Below are 17,603 nucleotides of genomic sequence, written 5' to 3' on the forward strand. Positions count from 1 at the left end.
AGGCTTCATTCTGGGGATGCAAGGCTGGTTCAACATACAAAAGTCTATAAACGTAATTCATCACATAAACAGAAGCAAAGACAAAAACCACGATTATCTTAATAGATGCAGAGAAGGTCTTCGACAAAATTCAACAGCCCTTTATGCTAAAAACTCTCAATAAACTAGGTATCGACGGAACATATCTCAAAATAGTAAGCTATTTACAACAAACCCACAGTCAATATCATAAGGAATAGGCAAAAACTGGAAGCATTCCCTTTGAAATCTGGCACTGTATTAGGATGCCCTCTCTGACCACTCCTATTCAATATAGTATTCAAAGTTCTAGCCAGAGCAATCAGGCAAGAAAAAGAAAACTTCAGGACAATATCCATGATGAAGATAGATGCAAAAATCTTTAATAAAATACTGGCAAACCGACTGCAACAGCACATCTAAAAGCTTATCCACCATGATCAAGTAGGCTTCATCCCAGGAATGCAAGGCTGATTCAACATAGGCAAGTCTATAAACATAATCCACCACATAAATAGAACCAAAGACAAAAACCACGATTATATCAATAGATGCAGAGAAGGCCTTAGAGAAAATTCAACAGCACTTTATGATAAAAACTCTTAATAAACTAGGTATTGATGGAACCTATCACAAAATAATAAAAGCTATTTATGACAAACCCACTGTCAATATAATTCTGAATGTGCAAAAAGTGGAAGCATTCCCTTTGAAATCTGGCACTAGATAAGGGTACCCTCTCTCACCACTCCTATTCAATACAGTATTGGATGTTCTAGCCAGAGCAATGAGGCAAGAAAAAGAAATAAAGCGTATTCAATTAGGAAAGGAGAAAGTCAAATTGTCTCTATTTGCAGACGGCATGATTGTATATCTAGAAGACCCCATCACCTCAGCCCAAACTCTCAAGCTGATAAGCAACTTCAGCAAAGTCTCAGGATACAAAAATCAATATGCATAAATCACAAGCATTCCTATACACCAATAACAGACGAACAGAGAGCCAAATCAAGAACAAACTCCCATTCACAATTGCTACAAGAAGAATAAAATGGCCGGGCACGGTGGCTCACACCTGTAATCCTAGCACTTTGGGAGGCCGAGGCGGGTGGATCACGAGGTCAAGAGATCGAAATCATCTTGGCCAACATGGTGAAACCCTATCTCTACTAAAAAATACAAAAATTAGCTGGGCATAGTGGCGCGTGCCTGTAGTCCCAGCTATTGGGGAGGCTGAGGCAGGAGAATTGCTTGAACCTAGGAGGCGAAGATTGCAGTGAGCTGAGATTGCGCCACTGCACTCCAGCCTGGCGCTTGGCGACAGAGCGAGACTCTGTCTCAAAAAAAAAAGAATAATAATAAAATACCTAGGAATACAAATAACAAAGGAGGTAAAGGGCCTCTTCAAGGAGAACTACAAACCACTGCTCAACGAAATAAGAGAGGACAAAAACAGATGGAGAAACATTCCATGCTCATGGTTAGGAAGAATCAATATTGTGAAAATGGCCATACTGCCCAAAGTAATTTATAGATTTAACACTATCCCCATCAAACTACCAATGACCTTCTTCACAGAACTGGAAAAAACCACTTTAAACTTCATATGGAACCAAAAAAGAGCCCACATAGCCAAGACAATCCTAAGCAAAAAGAACAAAGCTGGCAGCAACACACTGCCGGACTTCAAGCTATACTACATGGCAACAGTAATCAAAACAGCATGGTACTGGTATCAAAACAGAGACATAGACCAATGGAACAGAACAGAGGTCTCCGGAGCAACACCACACATCTACAACCATTTGATCTTTGACAAACTTGACAAAAACAAGCACTGGGGAAAGGATCCCCTGTTTAATAAATCATGTTGGGAAAACTGGCTAGCCATGTGCAGAAAGCAGAAACTGGACACTTTTCTGACACCTTACACTAAAATTAACTCCAGTTGGATTAAAGACTTAAACATAAGACCTAACACCATAAAAACCCTAGAAGAAAACCTAGGCAAAACCATTTAGGACACAGGCATAGGCAAGGACTTCATGACTAAAACACTAAAAGCCATGGCAACAAAAGCCAAAATAGACAAATGGGATCTAATTAAACTTCAGAACTTCTGTACAACAAAAGAAACAATCATTAGAGTGAACCGGCAACCAACAGAATGGGAAAAATTTTTGCAATCTACCCACCTGACAAAGGGCTAATATCCAGAATCTATAAAGAACTAAAACAGATTTACAAGAAAAAAATAAACCCACCCAAAAGTGGGTGAAGGATATGAACAGACACTTTTCAAAAGAAGACATATATGAAGCCAACAAACATATGAAAAAATGCTCATCATCATCGGTCATTAGAGAAATGCAGATCAAAACCACATTGAGATACCATCTCATGCCAGTTAGAATGATGATCATTAAAAAATCTGGAGACAAGAGATGCTGGAGAGGATGTAAAGAAGTAGGATCACTTTTACACTGTTGGTGGGAGTGTAAATTAGTTCAACAATTGTGGAAGACAGTGTAGCAATTCCTCAAGGATCTAGAAATAGAAATTCCATTTGACCCAGCAATCCCATTACTGGGTATATACCCAAAGGACTATAAATTGTTCTATTATAAAGACACATGCACACGCATGTTCATCGTGGCGCTGTTTACAATAGCAAAGACCTGGAACCATCCCAAATGCCCATCAATGATAGACTGGACAAACAAAATGTGGCATATACACACCATGGAATACTATGCAGCCATAAAAAATGATGAGTTTGTGTCCTTTGTAGGGACATGGATGAATCTGGAAACCATCATTCTCAGCAAACTGACACAAGAACAGAAAATAAAACACCACATGTTCTCACTCATAGGCAGATGTTGAACAATGAGAATACTTGGACACAAAGAGGGGAGCATCACATACTGGGGTCTGTTGGGGGTGACTATGGGAAGGATAGTGGGAGGGAGATTGGGGGAGGGATTACATGGGGAGAAATGTCAGGTATAGGTGATGGGGGGGTGGTGGCAACAAACCACCTTGCCATGAATGTACCTATGCAACAATCTTGCATGATCTGCACACATGTACCCCAGAATCTAAAGTACAATTAAAAAAAAAGTTAGTTGCATCTTTTCAGCAAGATACTTACCTCCCTTAGCACTTGTAATACGGAAATAGTGTTAATTCTCACAATGCTAACTTGTTAGAAAAAAAAGTTGGGAGCCATTATTATAAGACATATAGTACTTGTCCTAGAGAAGTTCACAGCCTAATGAAATAACAAATAGCAAGATATCTGTACCATATTAGACAAAGTACTGGTATCTTAATATATATAAAGTTACTGAAAAATTAATATTTAAAATAGAAATGAACAGATAATACAAAAATGAAGAATAAAGACATAATTCCCTAAAAAGTTTATACATGATCAAATAAAAATATCCAAACTCTTAAGTTTAAACATTATTTCACTAATTCCCAAGCTTCTGAGTAAAAGAATACACAAAGCTTCAGAGTTAGAGGATGGTGGAAAAAAAAATAAAGTAAATGAGTGAAGGTCTGAATTCTCGAAAGCAGCTTTTCCTTCATTAACTGAGATACCTTAATCCCATAGTTCGGCTCCTCTCTTACAGCACTCCCCTTATTAGTTACTGCTTTTATTATAAAACCTCAGTGAAGAGGTCAGCATTTTGTAGGTCCTATGGAATCTTTAACCATGCTCTTAATCCATTCCAGAAAAATCAAAAGTGGTTTTGTTCTCACTTTGCTTCAATGATTTTATTCTAATCTTTCACTGGTCCCTAGTTAGTGTGGTTATATTTTAAAAATCTTCTTTTATGACAATTTTTTGTTCTCTTCTTTGTACCTTGCCATATTTTCTATAACATTTTTATAATCATAGAAAAGTACATGTAGAAATAGAAATAAATGGTCTGTTACCCATCCTTTCATTTCCTGATGCTCACAGTATAGCAAAAAATACATTAAGGTTGATTCAATGAAATTAACATTTTAGCCATGTACTAGTCTATGTTGGTTTCTCTGATATAAAGATAAAAGTACTCAGTTTGCAAGGAAATCACAGCTCTAATATTGATGGTAACAAAGTATTTGATCTTAAGCAAGACATACTCAGCCTCTCTAAGCTTTAACATTGCACCCATAACTGTGGATGTTGCAGTAGACAACTTCTAAGGTAACTTCTAAGGTGACTTCCAGGTATAAAAGTCAAGAATTCTAAATATAACTGTTTGCAAATCCATAAAGTAGGTATTGCTTTCCCCATAAAAGTAGTGAGATTCCCTTTCAAGATGCCAAATATTATAATGTAATCTCATTTATTACCAATTCTTGTTTATAAATAGATTTTAATAAATATGAATATATCCATTAAATATAATGTATATTTATATGATTTAATATACAATAACAATTCTCTGATCAAAAGAATTTTCATGTCAGAATCAGAAATATTTTATATGAGAATCAAAACATTTAGATTACATTATACCTTATATCTTCATGTATTTAAAATGCATTATATATATGTATATATATGCCATTATTTTCTAAAATACAGAAAAATTGCAAGAGTCAAAAAACTTGGAGTTTTGGAATATGTTTTGAACCACAAATTCTTAGCAGGAATAGCAAAACAACTGTACAGCTTAAATACAGTGAAGATCCAACAATTACACCCAAAACATTACAACTGTTATATCTGCTAATCAAAGGAAAATACCATCTGTTTTGCACATACATACAATAAGGAAATGAAGAATAAAAATATAAGAGAAAAAATTAAAGACAATAGGAATTAGCAACAGAAAACAACCCTGAAACACATATATATAAAGCTGAGTGCCCTGAAAGCAATAAACTGCCTTACAGAGAAGAAAAGTATCCCAAAAATCAAGATAATACAGAAGTCCCTCAGCTAAGCCTTAGCATGGAATGAAAAGAAAAAGAATACGATTCTTAGCAACATCTTGTCCTTAAAAAGTCCTGCAAAAGGGGAGGAGACATCGTGAGAAACTTAGGAAACATAAAACCAAGGTGAGAATGTACTTGACTAAAATTACATTCTACTTCACCTTCCGCAAAAGGTTTACAGCAAAGGTCCATGTTGAAGGCACACCAACCCACCACAGACTTTAAAAAATCTCTTTGTATACCTTAACATGGGGTAGGACTGTAGGAAAAAAAAAGGCACAGACCAAACAAGAGAAACTAGAAATCTACCTCTATAATATTACATGCAGATGGAGCACAGAAGCTAAGTTTAACAGGGAAATGTTCCCTGATATGGAGTCTATTAAAGGTTAGAAGAATTTAAAAAAATAATAATCTTCAGGCAAAAACAGACATCTCCACATGATTTGAAAAGAGCTGGCATAAAAATATTAAGAGATCAATCCAATATTAAGTTCACCTAAGGCACTTAATGAAATTCTCTTCACTTAAATCAGAATTACCTGGACTGTTCTGTATATGGGTTTGTCCACGAAAAGATCTGTATTTGGGATCTCTGTGTTAACGCAACTGAAAGTTTCTGAACACACACTGAAAAGATTTCTGAACAAACCATCCAACCAGCGTATCTGACATTTAAACCTTGAGATCATGAACCATTACAAAGTTACTCTGTTCAAAGGTCACCAAATCATGACCTTACAAGAAAACTAAATGGCTGAATAGTCTTATAACACTAAAGCACCATCAGTTGCTTTTGGTAATGCTTACCAATTTTTATGCTAGAAGGTATGAATGAGTCAAATACCCTGATAATCAAGCAGGGCAAGGACAAGGTTGGTTATTTTTGTTCATATTTAATAAATGAAATAAGCCAGTCAAAAACTGGGTATCATTATTCTAAAGCCTTAAAATGTATCTTGTTTTAAAATTAGTGCTTAAGAAGCACAAGTCAATGAATAAGGAGATAAAGATTTTATTAGTTCCATGACTAAAGAATGTAATTTTAGTCAAAGAAATCAGTAGTTTGGTTTGTACAGTGTTATTTTCCACTGCTGAATTACTTGTACGCTTAGGTCTAAACACTTAAAAAAACGTATCAGTACCTATCACTGAAATATTGAGAAACACTTTGCTTACATTCTACAAACTAGGTATATGAGCAGCTAAGAAGTCAGTGCCTACCCACTGTTAGTTATACACAAGGCACAGAAAATTTTTCAAATAGCCACAAGTCAAAGGAAGTTGACAGCAACTGTGAAGAAGATTACAATTTTCTAGGGTCAAGGAAATCATTTTAGAGAAACCCAGTGCAGCCTTTGATTTATAAACTGATTTTAAAGAAGGCCTGCCAAGTTGCACTGCTTAGGAGGTCATGTATAATTGTATAGGGTTTTTCAATCTTGAAAAATAAGTCAAATAATCAAAAAGCAAACATCAGAATTTTCTTAAGAAGGTAAATTTCTGGGTCATAAGTACGATTGGTATATTTGGACCCTTGTCCTACAACACATCTTCATCTGTAGCATATAAAAATGACAATTGGCCCAAGCTTCACATTCCTCCAGAAAGCCAAGCCTGAAACAAGGACATGTATGGGGATAATTTATTGGAAGTAAACTCAGGGAACAAGGACTGGAAAGAGTGAAACACAGTAGGGAACACACACAGATATCCAATCGTCTCACCACCATGTGTTGAAAAGACTGTCCTTCCTCCACTGAACTATCTTTGTACCTCTGTTGAAAACAGCTATCTGTATATATATGGGTTTATTTCTGAATTCTCTATTCCAGTGATCTACTTGTCTACCTTTATGAAAACACCATATTATCCTGAAAACAAGTAGATTTATAAGTCTTGAAATCAGGTTGTGTTAGTCTTCCAATTTTGTTCTTTTCAGAGCTATTTTAACTATTACAGGACCTTTACAGCCTTTCCACAAACACTTTGGAATAATTTTAATTTTTTTCTTTCTTTTTCTTTTCTTTTTTTTTTTTTTTGAGATAAGGTCTGTCACCCAGGCTGGAGTGTAGTGGCATGATCACAGCTCACTGAAACCTCAAGCTCCTGGGCTCAACTGATCCTCCCACCTTCAGCCTTCCGAGTAGTTAGGTGACTACAGGTGCGTAGCCCCCACACCCAGCTAATTTTTGTATTTTCTGGAGAGAAGGGGTTTCACCATGTTGTCTCAGCCTCCTAAACTGTTGGGATTACAGGTGTAAGCCACTGCCTTCAGCCATAATTTTGTCAATTTTTTAAATTAGGAAAAAAAAAACAGAGCTGTTCAGATTTTGATAGCAACTGCATTCAATTTCTAGATCAATTTGGAGAAAATTTTAACAGCCAAATTTTGAAAACCGCCCATATGTCCATCAAAAAGGAAATGGCCAATATGTAGCACATTCATAAATACTTAGCAAAAAAAGAATGAACTATATTACATGCTGCACCATGGATGAATCTCCAAGTAATTATGCTGAGGAAAAAAGACTGGCATAGAAAAGTACACAGAATTATATAAGATTCTATATATAAACTGCAAACAAATCAACAGCAAAATAAAGTAGATCAGCAGTTGCCTGAGGCCCAGGGGGAAGGTTTGGAAGGATTAGAGGGAGGGACAACAATGGCGAAGGAGGTAACTGGGATATGATGGATATGTTTATTATCTTGATTTTGGTGATAATTTAATGAGTGTAGATATTTGTCAAAACTCACCAAACTGTACACTTTAAATACATTCACTTTATTTTATGTCAATTATATCTCAATAAAGCTATTTTAAAAAGTCATTCTGATTTCTGAACAGTAATGGCTACACAGCAGTAGCTTCTCCTTAGTTTTCTCAACAATTAGAAACTTTAAACACACAAAATAGTAACACACCTCACATCAAGGACAAAGAATGCAGAATTGTTCATATACCCAACTCTTAAAGAATAAAACTGTGTTACTTTTATGTGTATATATAGATATATAAATGTGTAGATATTGGAGAAGGGGGAAAGATACATGTGGGAACTAAGATGTTAGCTATTTCCCTGTAACTGTTATTAAATTATGTTAAACTAGAAAAGCACTTAAGCAGAAAAGTATGAACACTGCCAATCTCATAATGTAATGCTTATTATCTTTAAAAGCATTTTGTTACTTTGATAATACCTGAAGTGAAGTAATAATGTCAGTCACTTAACCAGATCTTAGAATATAATATCTTCATCTTAAGTACTATTATTTCCCGTATTTTAATAATTTCCACACAGTGCCGGAATGTGATCTTTTGTACTCTGATGACACTTAGATTAATAGCATAATTTTCTGGTACTTGCAACAGTTGCTTTCAATTCTGGTTTTTTTATATTCTTCTCTAAAACACTTGCAGATAAATCCTCTAACAATTCTTTTTTTTTTCTTTAACTTTGGGGGATTCCAAAAGTATAAATAGAATAAGAGAATGTTAAGAAATAAAGCTTTTTAAGAAATTTAATTTTAGTATTAATTGCAGTATCTCCAATCAGGTAACTTTAAAGAGGTGATAAATCTTCTAAATATTCAGTTCATTTGATCTCACTTACATGATTCATTGATGTTATCAACTCTTTCTAAACGTGTATCTGTAACTGAATTTGTTTGATCAAATACTATTATCTGTCAAGCAATCCATAAAGAACATATCACCTCTTATAAATTTAAGTTATTTTGACTAGAACTGATCACTGATCATTTTTAAAATGTGCTAGTGTTGGCCAAGCACAGTGGATCACACCTGTAATCCCAGCACTTTGGGAGACCGAGGTGGGCGGAACACAAGGTCAGGCGATCAAGACCACCCTAGCCAACATGGTGAAACCCTGTCTCTACTAAAAATACAAAAATTATCCAGGCGTGGTAGCGTGTGCCTGTAATCCCAGCTACTCCAGAGGCTGAGGCAGGAGAATCACTTGAATCAGGGAGTCAGAGGTTACAGTGAGCCGAGATTGCACCACTGCACTCCAGCCTGGCACAGAGTGAGACTCCGTCTCAAAAAAAAAAAAAAAAAAGTGCTAGTGTTATTAATTAATTAATTTGAAAAGAGTATCTGCCCACAGGACCAAATGAAACCTAGTCAGCTCGTGTGTACGCATTACAGAATAACTATAGCAATTCTGTATTTGCAAAGTGAAAGAAAAAAAGCTCCTAGAGCACATGCTGAAAATAAGTAGGTACTTTCAACCTATCCCTAGCATCCTACATTGTGGACTATTCAAAATAAAAATTTAAAAGGCCAAGCCAATTAGTGGACAAGGAAAAAAAAAAAAAGACTAGCTTTTTGTTCCAGTTAAGTTATACCCAAAAGGTATGCCATCCCAAAAGGTGCCACCATCTCTGAAGAAAAAAGTTAGCTATATCTAATTTTTCATCAAAGTATAATCAATGAAATAAAAAAGGATCACAAAAATTTTTACGCCATATAAGTTCAAAATTAATAGAATAGAGTTTGCTGCTAGCTGTCAATGTTATTCTCATAGCCAGAGCCAGGGAACTAACTGGTAACAGTGACATCATTTAATAAATAAATAAACAAACACTATCCCAATGCATTTACTATCTACAAACTCCAATATTTTCCAACTCTGTATGTATCTAATAAATTGGTTTGGCTTCTAATATTCAACTTCTATTTTGGCACAAAAAGATGAGGGGGAATATTTTCTAGCTCTAAATATTAATGTTTCTTAGTGATATGCTAGGAGGTCATATTTGAATTAACACTTTTTGTCACTGAAGTATCTATCATTTCTGTCTTCACCTACTGGATCTTTATTCTCAAAATGGGCATCTATTTTTCAGAAATGAAGGTTTAAAACATATACACACATACATGCATGCACAAGCATATAAATACCCATATATTCCAAATTAGCTCCTGCATTTAAAAAAGTACAAATAGACATATAGACATAGTGTATCAATTTACCAGAAAGAGTCCCTGCAAGGAACAAAACATGAGGGAAAGAAAGTTAATAAATTATACTCGAATTAAAATAAATTTGCTTCACTAATGTTACCTAAAATAAATTTTATCCAAAAGTATTTCAAAATATAGATCACAACATTAAAGGAGCCATTTGGAGACTAATATTCATATTTTTTCTCTTAGGACACCTGCTATATAAGAAGAGTTATTCCAAACCATAACATTAAGCATTAAGTTCATCCAAGTACTAACAATATATTAACCAATAAAACTATAAAACCAGGCCGGGCACGGTGGCTCACGCCTCAAATCCCAGCACTGTGGGAGGCTGAGGCGGGTGGATCACCTGAGGTCAGGCGTTCGAGATCAGCCTGACCAACATGGAGAAACCCTGTCTCTACTGAAAACACAAAAATTAGCTGGGTGTGGTAGCGCATGCCTGTAATCCCAGCTACTCAGGAGGCTGAGGCAGGAGAATCACTTGAACCTGGGAGGCAGAGGTTGCAGTGAGCAGAGATGGCGCCATTGCACTCCAGCCTGGGCAACAAAAGGGTAACTCCATCTCAAAAAAAAAAAAGAAAACACTGTAAAACCAAACAGTATTTCTGTCAACATCTCTTATCTCTATTATTTATAGTAAAATGTATATGTAGTCAACTTCCACATCTACATAGCCTGGTGAGATTGATCATGATTTTTCATTAATCATCCCTATTTCATTTTTGAACACAGAAAACTCATTTATTGCATACAAATAAAATGCTGTCTTTAAAGTCTTTAAAGTACATGCAACTCAATACATAGATAATAACTGTTGTCACATAGATTTTGTATAAATACACAAATATACCATATACTTACATAGGGAGATCATTTCTTTGTCCATATTAGCTCTCACTATATTAAGAGTTCACCAATTTACAAACTGCATTAACTCCCTACATCACTTTGTACATCTGTATAGCATTTTGCAATTCAAAAGGATTTTCATATGTAAAACCTCAATTTGCTCTCATATGCAATCTATGGCATAAATATTATTTCTCATTTTATAAATAAGTGATTGACACAAGGTCAGAGCCAGAATTTGACCCAGACTTTTAGACTCAGTACTCTGTTTATACTATGCTACAATGGCTGAGCAGCAAAAACTATGAAGCCTACTGTGAAGGTCTATAATAAAGTCAGCAAGTAAATCAATTAATGTACCTAATGAAGGCATTTGATTAAAAAAACCTGTTCCATATAACTAGCCTTTTTGGGTCTTTAAATTCATGGAAGAATTTTGCCATTCCAGAAGTATCTCATGTACTCACAATGCACAGATCTCAAATCTTCTACAAAGCTTAAACCAATTTTTATAATCTTAGAAATCAACTGAAATTATAGCAATATAGTATCTTCTTTAATCTAGCAAATAAGTGACTGAGATTCAAAGTCACATATCCGTCCCACTGCTCACAAAACATATTTACTTAGAAATATCATTGGTATTTGAGTATATGGGGGTTGAATGAGTTAATAACTTAGAAAACTAAGGAAATGGAAAAGTTAAAAGAAAAAAAAAGTTACATCTAGGAATAATAAAAACCAGGGTGACAAAGGAAAAATAATCATAGTTAACCCTGTTACTTCTATCTACACAGGATACAAATATCTTCATAATAATGTAAAGACTGAATATTATCAAAATTATAGTTATTTGGGGAAAGCAGGAAGGTAGGATGGAGTGAGGATAGATAGAGAAAACAACAAACTCCTCATTATCTAAGGTGGAAGCTAGTAGATAATTTCTAAAACAAAATGTAATATAAATACAAGAGCATGTAATGACAAATTAACGACTGAAAGAATCAGCTAACAGTCAAAAGTGTTTGCCCTGGAGAAACAGGTGATATGAAGGCTGTTTTTTTCTAAAAAGAAAACAAAAACAACAACAAAAACACCTTGCAAACCTAACTCCTGAAGCTATGTTCACATATTTGATCGCAGTAAAACATTTTTTAAAAATTAATAGCTTGCCCACATACCAATGATCAACTGGAAAATACAATTTAAAAGATTGCATTAAAAATAACAAAAATCTTAAAATACTTAAGAATAAATTCAATAAAAACATGTAACATGTAGATTAAGAAACCATAGCTACTTTAAATATAGAGATAATGTGTTTCTAGATTTTGAACATATTAATTCTTAATTTGCTGGATAAACCCAAGTAATTCTAAGAATTATTTGGAATAAAAAATGCACAGTATTATCAACGATATTTTTAAAATGAAACTTTGTTAAGTGACAAGCATAGTTTCAAAACAATTATACAGTGACACCTCAATACTACTGCTTAAATAAAAGCATTAATGTTAACTTTAATTCTAATTTGACTTTCTTATATTTTGACTTTTTTATATTTTCCCTCTTTCTCTTCTTTTCTAGAATCAATACAGGCTGCTTTTTAAATAAATAGTTATCAAGAAAGAAAAATAAAAGAAAGGTAGTTGATAGGTCACTAAGTCTACAGGTCACATGACCCCTTCACTGATACTTTTTCTATCATATCACCATCTCAATAGTAAATTTTCTTTGTTTTGATCCCTTTGATATCTTTCTAGCCATATCATTGTGGCAAGTAAGAGTGCCAAGAAGGTAAAATCATATGAAATTAACCAATTTAAGAGTGAATAAAATTCCAGTGTTTACAAGTCCTCAAACAAAAACAGAAGAGAAAAAGTGGAAAGAAAAAAAAAATCCAGTTGGTCAAAAGAACTTCTACAGGATCCTTAGAGTAAAAACCTGGGAGGATTTGCCCCAACATTGTGTTTGTTTTAAACCAGATTTATTTTTGTTTACATATCCATGAAAGAAAAAATGTTCACCATTTCCATATACAGTACATATAAACTGAGGCAAAGGGCAGTCACATGACTTGTCTGAAATAATACAATTAAATTAATGGCTGAACTGTAGAAAGAACTTAGAATACCCAACTGCTAATATGCTGCCCTAACTAATGGATCATGCTCCCTGCTACGCAATAGGACTGCTTTATTTAATTACAAATTCTTCATTCAACATCGGATTATCAGCCAGAGGCTTTATCATTAGTTTTACTCTTCTTGCATTCATGGCATTATTCCTAGAATATAAGATTTCCATGATAAAAAACATAAAGACTACTATTTACTATACCACATTAAACCTGAAAATTCCGACTGCCCATGGCAAGAACATTTCACCAAGCCTGCACTTAGTGGCACACATACAGGCAAAACTGCAATTTTAACATCCATTTTTGCTTGATCAGTGACCTGGACAAAAGGAATTTTGTTTTTATATAATCATAGTATCAGTGCACTTAAAATCTGACATTAGGGCATTCTATAGTCTCAGTCAACAATATTTACACATCTGACATGTACGAAAAAGTATAAAATGACTATTAAAGATATATTTTGAAGCATCTGTGATGTTAGGAAGTAGAATAAAATCATGAGATACTCTTATAATCTATGCTAAAATCTATAAAAGATTAACTGAGCAAACAAAGTACATATCTAAAACAAGGTGCTTAGACACTTGTCTTTGAGAAGCACTTTGTGTTTCTTTGGCACATATCATGGCAGCAATAGTAGCAGCAGCCTTGCCCTTGGTGCTGATTTCTTACTACTCTAAATGTCTCCTCTGAGCCAGAATACACTGGCTGTTGCTGATCATGCTGTGAGACACCTGCACTGGCTACTAGGCTTGTCATGACGCACAAAACCCTACCATCTTCAGCTTGACATTGTGCAAGTTATAATTATTCATCCAAATGAATATGTCAGAGCAGCAGCAGCAGACCTCTCATCAGAGCAAAAGAAAAATACATCAAAACATTATCAACCCAGCAGGAAGACAGGGACCATAAGGAAAATTACCCATTTTTAATATGAATGCCACAAAGCCATGTCTATTACATTACAAAAAAGAAAGAAAGAAAGAAAGAAAGAAAGAAAGAAAGAAAGAAAGAAAGAAAGAGAATCTTCCAAGTTTAAAGTCCAGAAACAATGAAGTCAAAGAGGAAATACACAAAAGCAGACAGCGATTTTTAAAAAATCAAGTATCTGAAATCTATTTACAGTCTTTTAAATATAACTCTGCTACTAAACTACAAAAGTAACATTTATATTGTTTAAGAAACAACTGTTTAAAAATTGTTTTAGAAAAACTCCCACAAGCAGAAATGTTTCCAGCCAGCCAATTAAAAAGGATCACATATAACAAAGAAGTCTCACATTTCTTATTTTCAAAACATAAACTAATATTATCAACACTTATCATGTCTAAAAGACAGAGTTCACACTGCTGGTACCACTCAAAGTCCTTATGATGTACAGTCAGACTCTTATAGGTAAATGATATTTATTGAAAACTTTCTAAATATTAATGGCATGTATAAAAGAAACACTGTGAAATCACCCCAGACCTGCACAAAAGAAGAAGACACATTCTAATTGTATAAACATATAGAAAATAGGCACTATCTCATACGTAAATACTTAAATATTAAAAATAACTTTTTGATCTATAGCAGAGTATCTTTTCAAAAAAATAAGTAAAAGATTTTATTTGAGACACAACAGAAACTACGAGATGGATGTGGCCAGATAGAAAGTTAAACTCTACATGACATCATATACAAAGTTAAATATATCATGCACAAAGTTAAAAAGACATGCTACAGAGATATTTATATCCCACATAACAGAGAATTAGTATCAAAATATAGAAAAAATGTTTATAATAAAAGGAAAAAAATGCTTTATATAGGCTAAGGCTATAGACACAATAACTATAAATTATTATTGCAGTATTATCTATAAGGAGGTCAGACTAAGATGAGACTAAAGCTTGGAAACAACATGCATTGCGGAATGGGAATATAAACTTACACAACAAATTAGGGAAGGCAATTTGGCAATATTTAGTAACTTCAAAGAGGCACATACCCCACAATCCAGTATTTTCACTTCTAGGAAAAACTCACACCAAAAGTCTCATACATGTGCACAAGTAAACATTTAAGTCTGTTCCCTGCAGTACTGTTTGTCAAAATTTGTGAATAACCTTATCAGTAGTTCTACAGATAAATCAAGTTGCTATTGATGTAATGGAATAATATAAAGCATCTAAAATAAATATACTAGACAAACATACATTATGGATAAATCACTGAAATTATATTATATTAAAAAAGAGACTGCAAATATGGCATAAACAAATACGGCAAAAAAGTATGCATAGATGGCTATATACCAATTTGGGGTAAACAGTTACAATTTAAAGGGAGAGAAGCAAAGAAAGGAAAGACAGGAACGAGGCAGGAAGGAGCAACAGAAAAGGAGGTCAGGTCTTAGCTATTCTTAAGACATTTTATTTCCAAAAGAAAGGGAAATATAAATATATCTGAAGTAAATGTGACAAAATATTAACATTTATCAAATTTGAGTTGTGATAAAAAGGTGTTTTATCTGTACTTTGTTAAGAATTTCAGTATATTCTACAAATTAAGAATTTATACCTCTCATTACTACTAATTCTACATTGTCTTAGAGTTATTACAAATCAGGTATGACCCAATTAACCCTGAAACTTAAATTTGAATTAATATTATTAATATAATACTTATTCCCTGCTTATAAGAGACTGAGCATGAGGATATAAAATTTAAAAGAAATTGCCTTCAAAGATTTTCTAGTTTAGTAGAGAGTCACAAACTAATTTTGTTAAATATCAAAATAAAATAAGTGCGAAACAATCTTTTCATGGCAATGCAAACTTTTCCATAGATAAAAGTCTGGGGAAACTTCTAGAATTATCTACATACAAAACACAAAGAAACTCATGAACAGTGTACTTTTCAACCTTGGAAATGTAATATTAAAGCATAGTTTGGAAATAACAACTGGAAAGAGTAAAACAACCCAGATATAATATTTTCTCATGATCTCACTTAAAACATTAATAAAATTCCAGAGCCAAATAGAAGATGTATATATTTTTAAAAAAAGATATAATGAAAATGTTAATTAAAAAAAGAAGCTATAAAATTTATGCATAATTCCAATTCCTTTTGTTGTTGCTGTTGCTTATAATTCCAATTCTTTAACAGAAAAAAAAAAAATCAACATAGTATCCTACTTGCTGCATACATCAAAATACCAAAAGCAAACCACAGCCTCTCTCCTCTCCTTTATCTTGCTATGTTTTCTCAATTTCCACTGTGGGGAAATTGGAACTTTAAAAAACAAACAAACAAAAAAGAATACGAGAAAAATAATTTTTGGATAAATACATAATTAAAATAGCATTTTGGCCTTGATAAGACTATTTAAATCCTATTAGACTTTTTATTTTTTACTAATTTCTTATATATTTACTTTACTCATGTATTTATATTTTAAAATAAAGGCATAACTTTTTACTTAAATCTAACCAAAATTTTATAGCCAAAATGAGTAGCTTCCATTTACAGAATATTTGTAAAATGTCACTAGAAATATTCTTTCTCTTTGTATAAGAATAAAAATGCTCTCTCCATTTTGGTATCAACTGCCACAATTTACTTGGTCAAAGATGAACCATACCCTAACCAATCACATTGTGTCACATCCTTAAAAATCACAAACATGAAATGCTGATGACAGTATATTGATAATCATACTACCTTGTATCATGTTATAGTTTATAATGTACTTCTAAAAAACATCTTGATAGTATCAACAATGTACTGAGAAATTCAACTGACAGAGGCAGGAGAATCTTCTGTATTCTTTACTCAAAATATTGAATGTTCTAAATCACAAAATAAAAGAATATATAGTCAAAGTTCAAAGATAAACTAAGGACAAACACTTTAAAACAATAAAAGTGGAGTAGAAATGGCAAAGTTTATGTTTTCAGTCATAATTCATTCTCCTCTGAAAAGGATTCTCTGATATTATGTAATCAATGTTAAAAGTTTTAGCAATATGAAAAATTTCACTCAATTTTTCAGTTATCATTCACTGCTTTCTACAGAGTTCTTTAGAATTTAAATTTAAAAGAAAATGTCTGTCAAAAGTGTTTCTGCATGTTTACTGAAAATGAAGCATAAATATCTACAGGCTGGATGGAGAGTGAAAGCGTGTGTGTGTATGCACATGCGTGTGTATTTATGTGTGGGTGTGGGTGTGAGTGGGTGTTTGTGTGTGTGGAGAGAGAGAGAAAGAGAAATAGACATTAACTATAATAAAAAATAAAGGAAGCATTACAGAAGGTCTGTTTATAAATAAATGCTTAGAGAAAGCTGGAAAAAAAAAAAAAGGATTACTTCATAACCTATGTCTACCTGAGTAGAAAGAGTTACATTGGCCCTATCCAAGGATGCCACATCTGCAGATTCAACCAACTGCAGATATAAAATATTCAAAAATAAATAAATACTAAAACTATTTAAAAACGCAGTATAACAACTAGTTATATGGCACACACATTGCATTAGAAAGTATACAGAAGAATGTGCATAGGCTATAGACAAAGTCCCATTGTATATTAAGAGACCTGAGTATCCATGAATTTTGGTATTTACAGACGGCCCAAGAAACAATCCCCCATGAATTCTGAG

The 17,603-nt window shown here is 33.5% G+C and overlaps 1 protein-coding gene across 4 annotated transcripts in view; it reads right to left on the minus strand.

Annotated features, from left to right (window-relative positions):
* Positions 1–17,603, minus strand: part of FANCL (FA complementation group L) — an 82,804-nt gene that overhangs the window by 21,127 nt on the left and 44,074 nt on the right. The window lies entirely within an intron of this gene.

Source organism: Aotus nancymaae, unplaced genomic scaffold (assembly GCF_030222135.1).
Source record: "Aotus nancymaae isolate 86718 unplaced genomic scaffold, 86718_ANA_hifiasm-v0.15.2.pri h1tg000057l, whole genome shotgun sequence".
Classification (NCBI taxonomy): Eukaryota; Metazoa; Chordata; class Mammalia; order Primates; family Aotidae; genus Aotus; species Aotus nancymaae.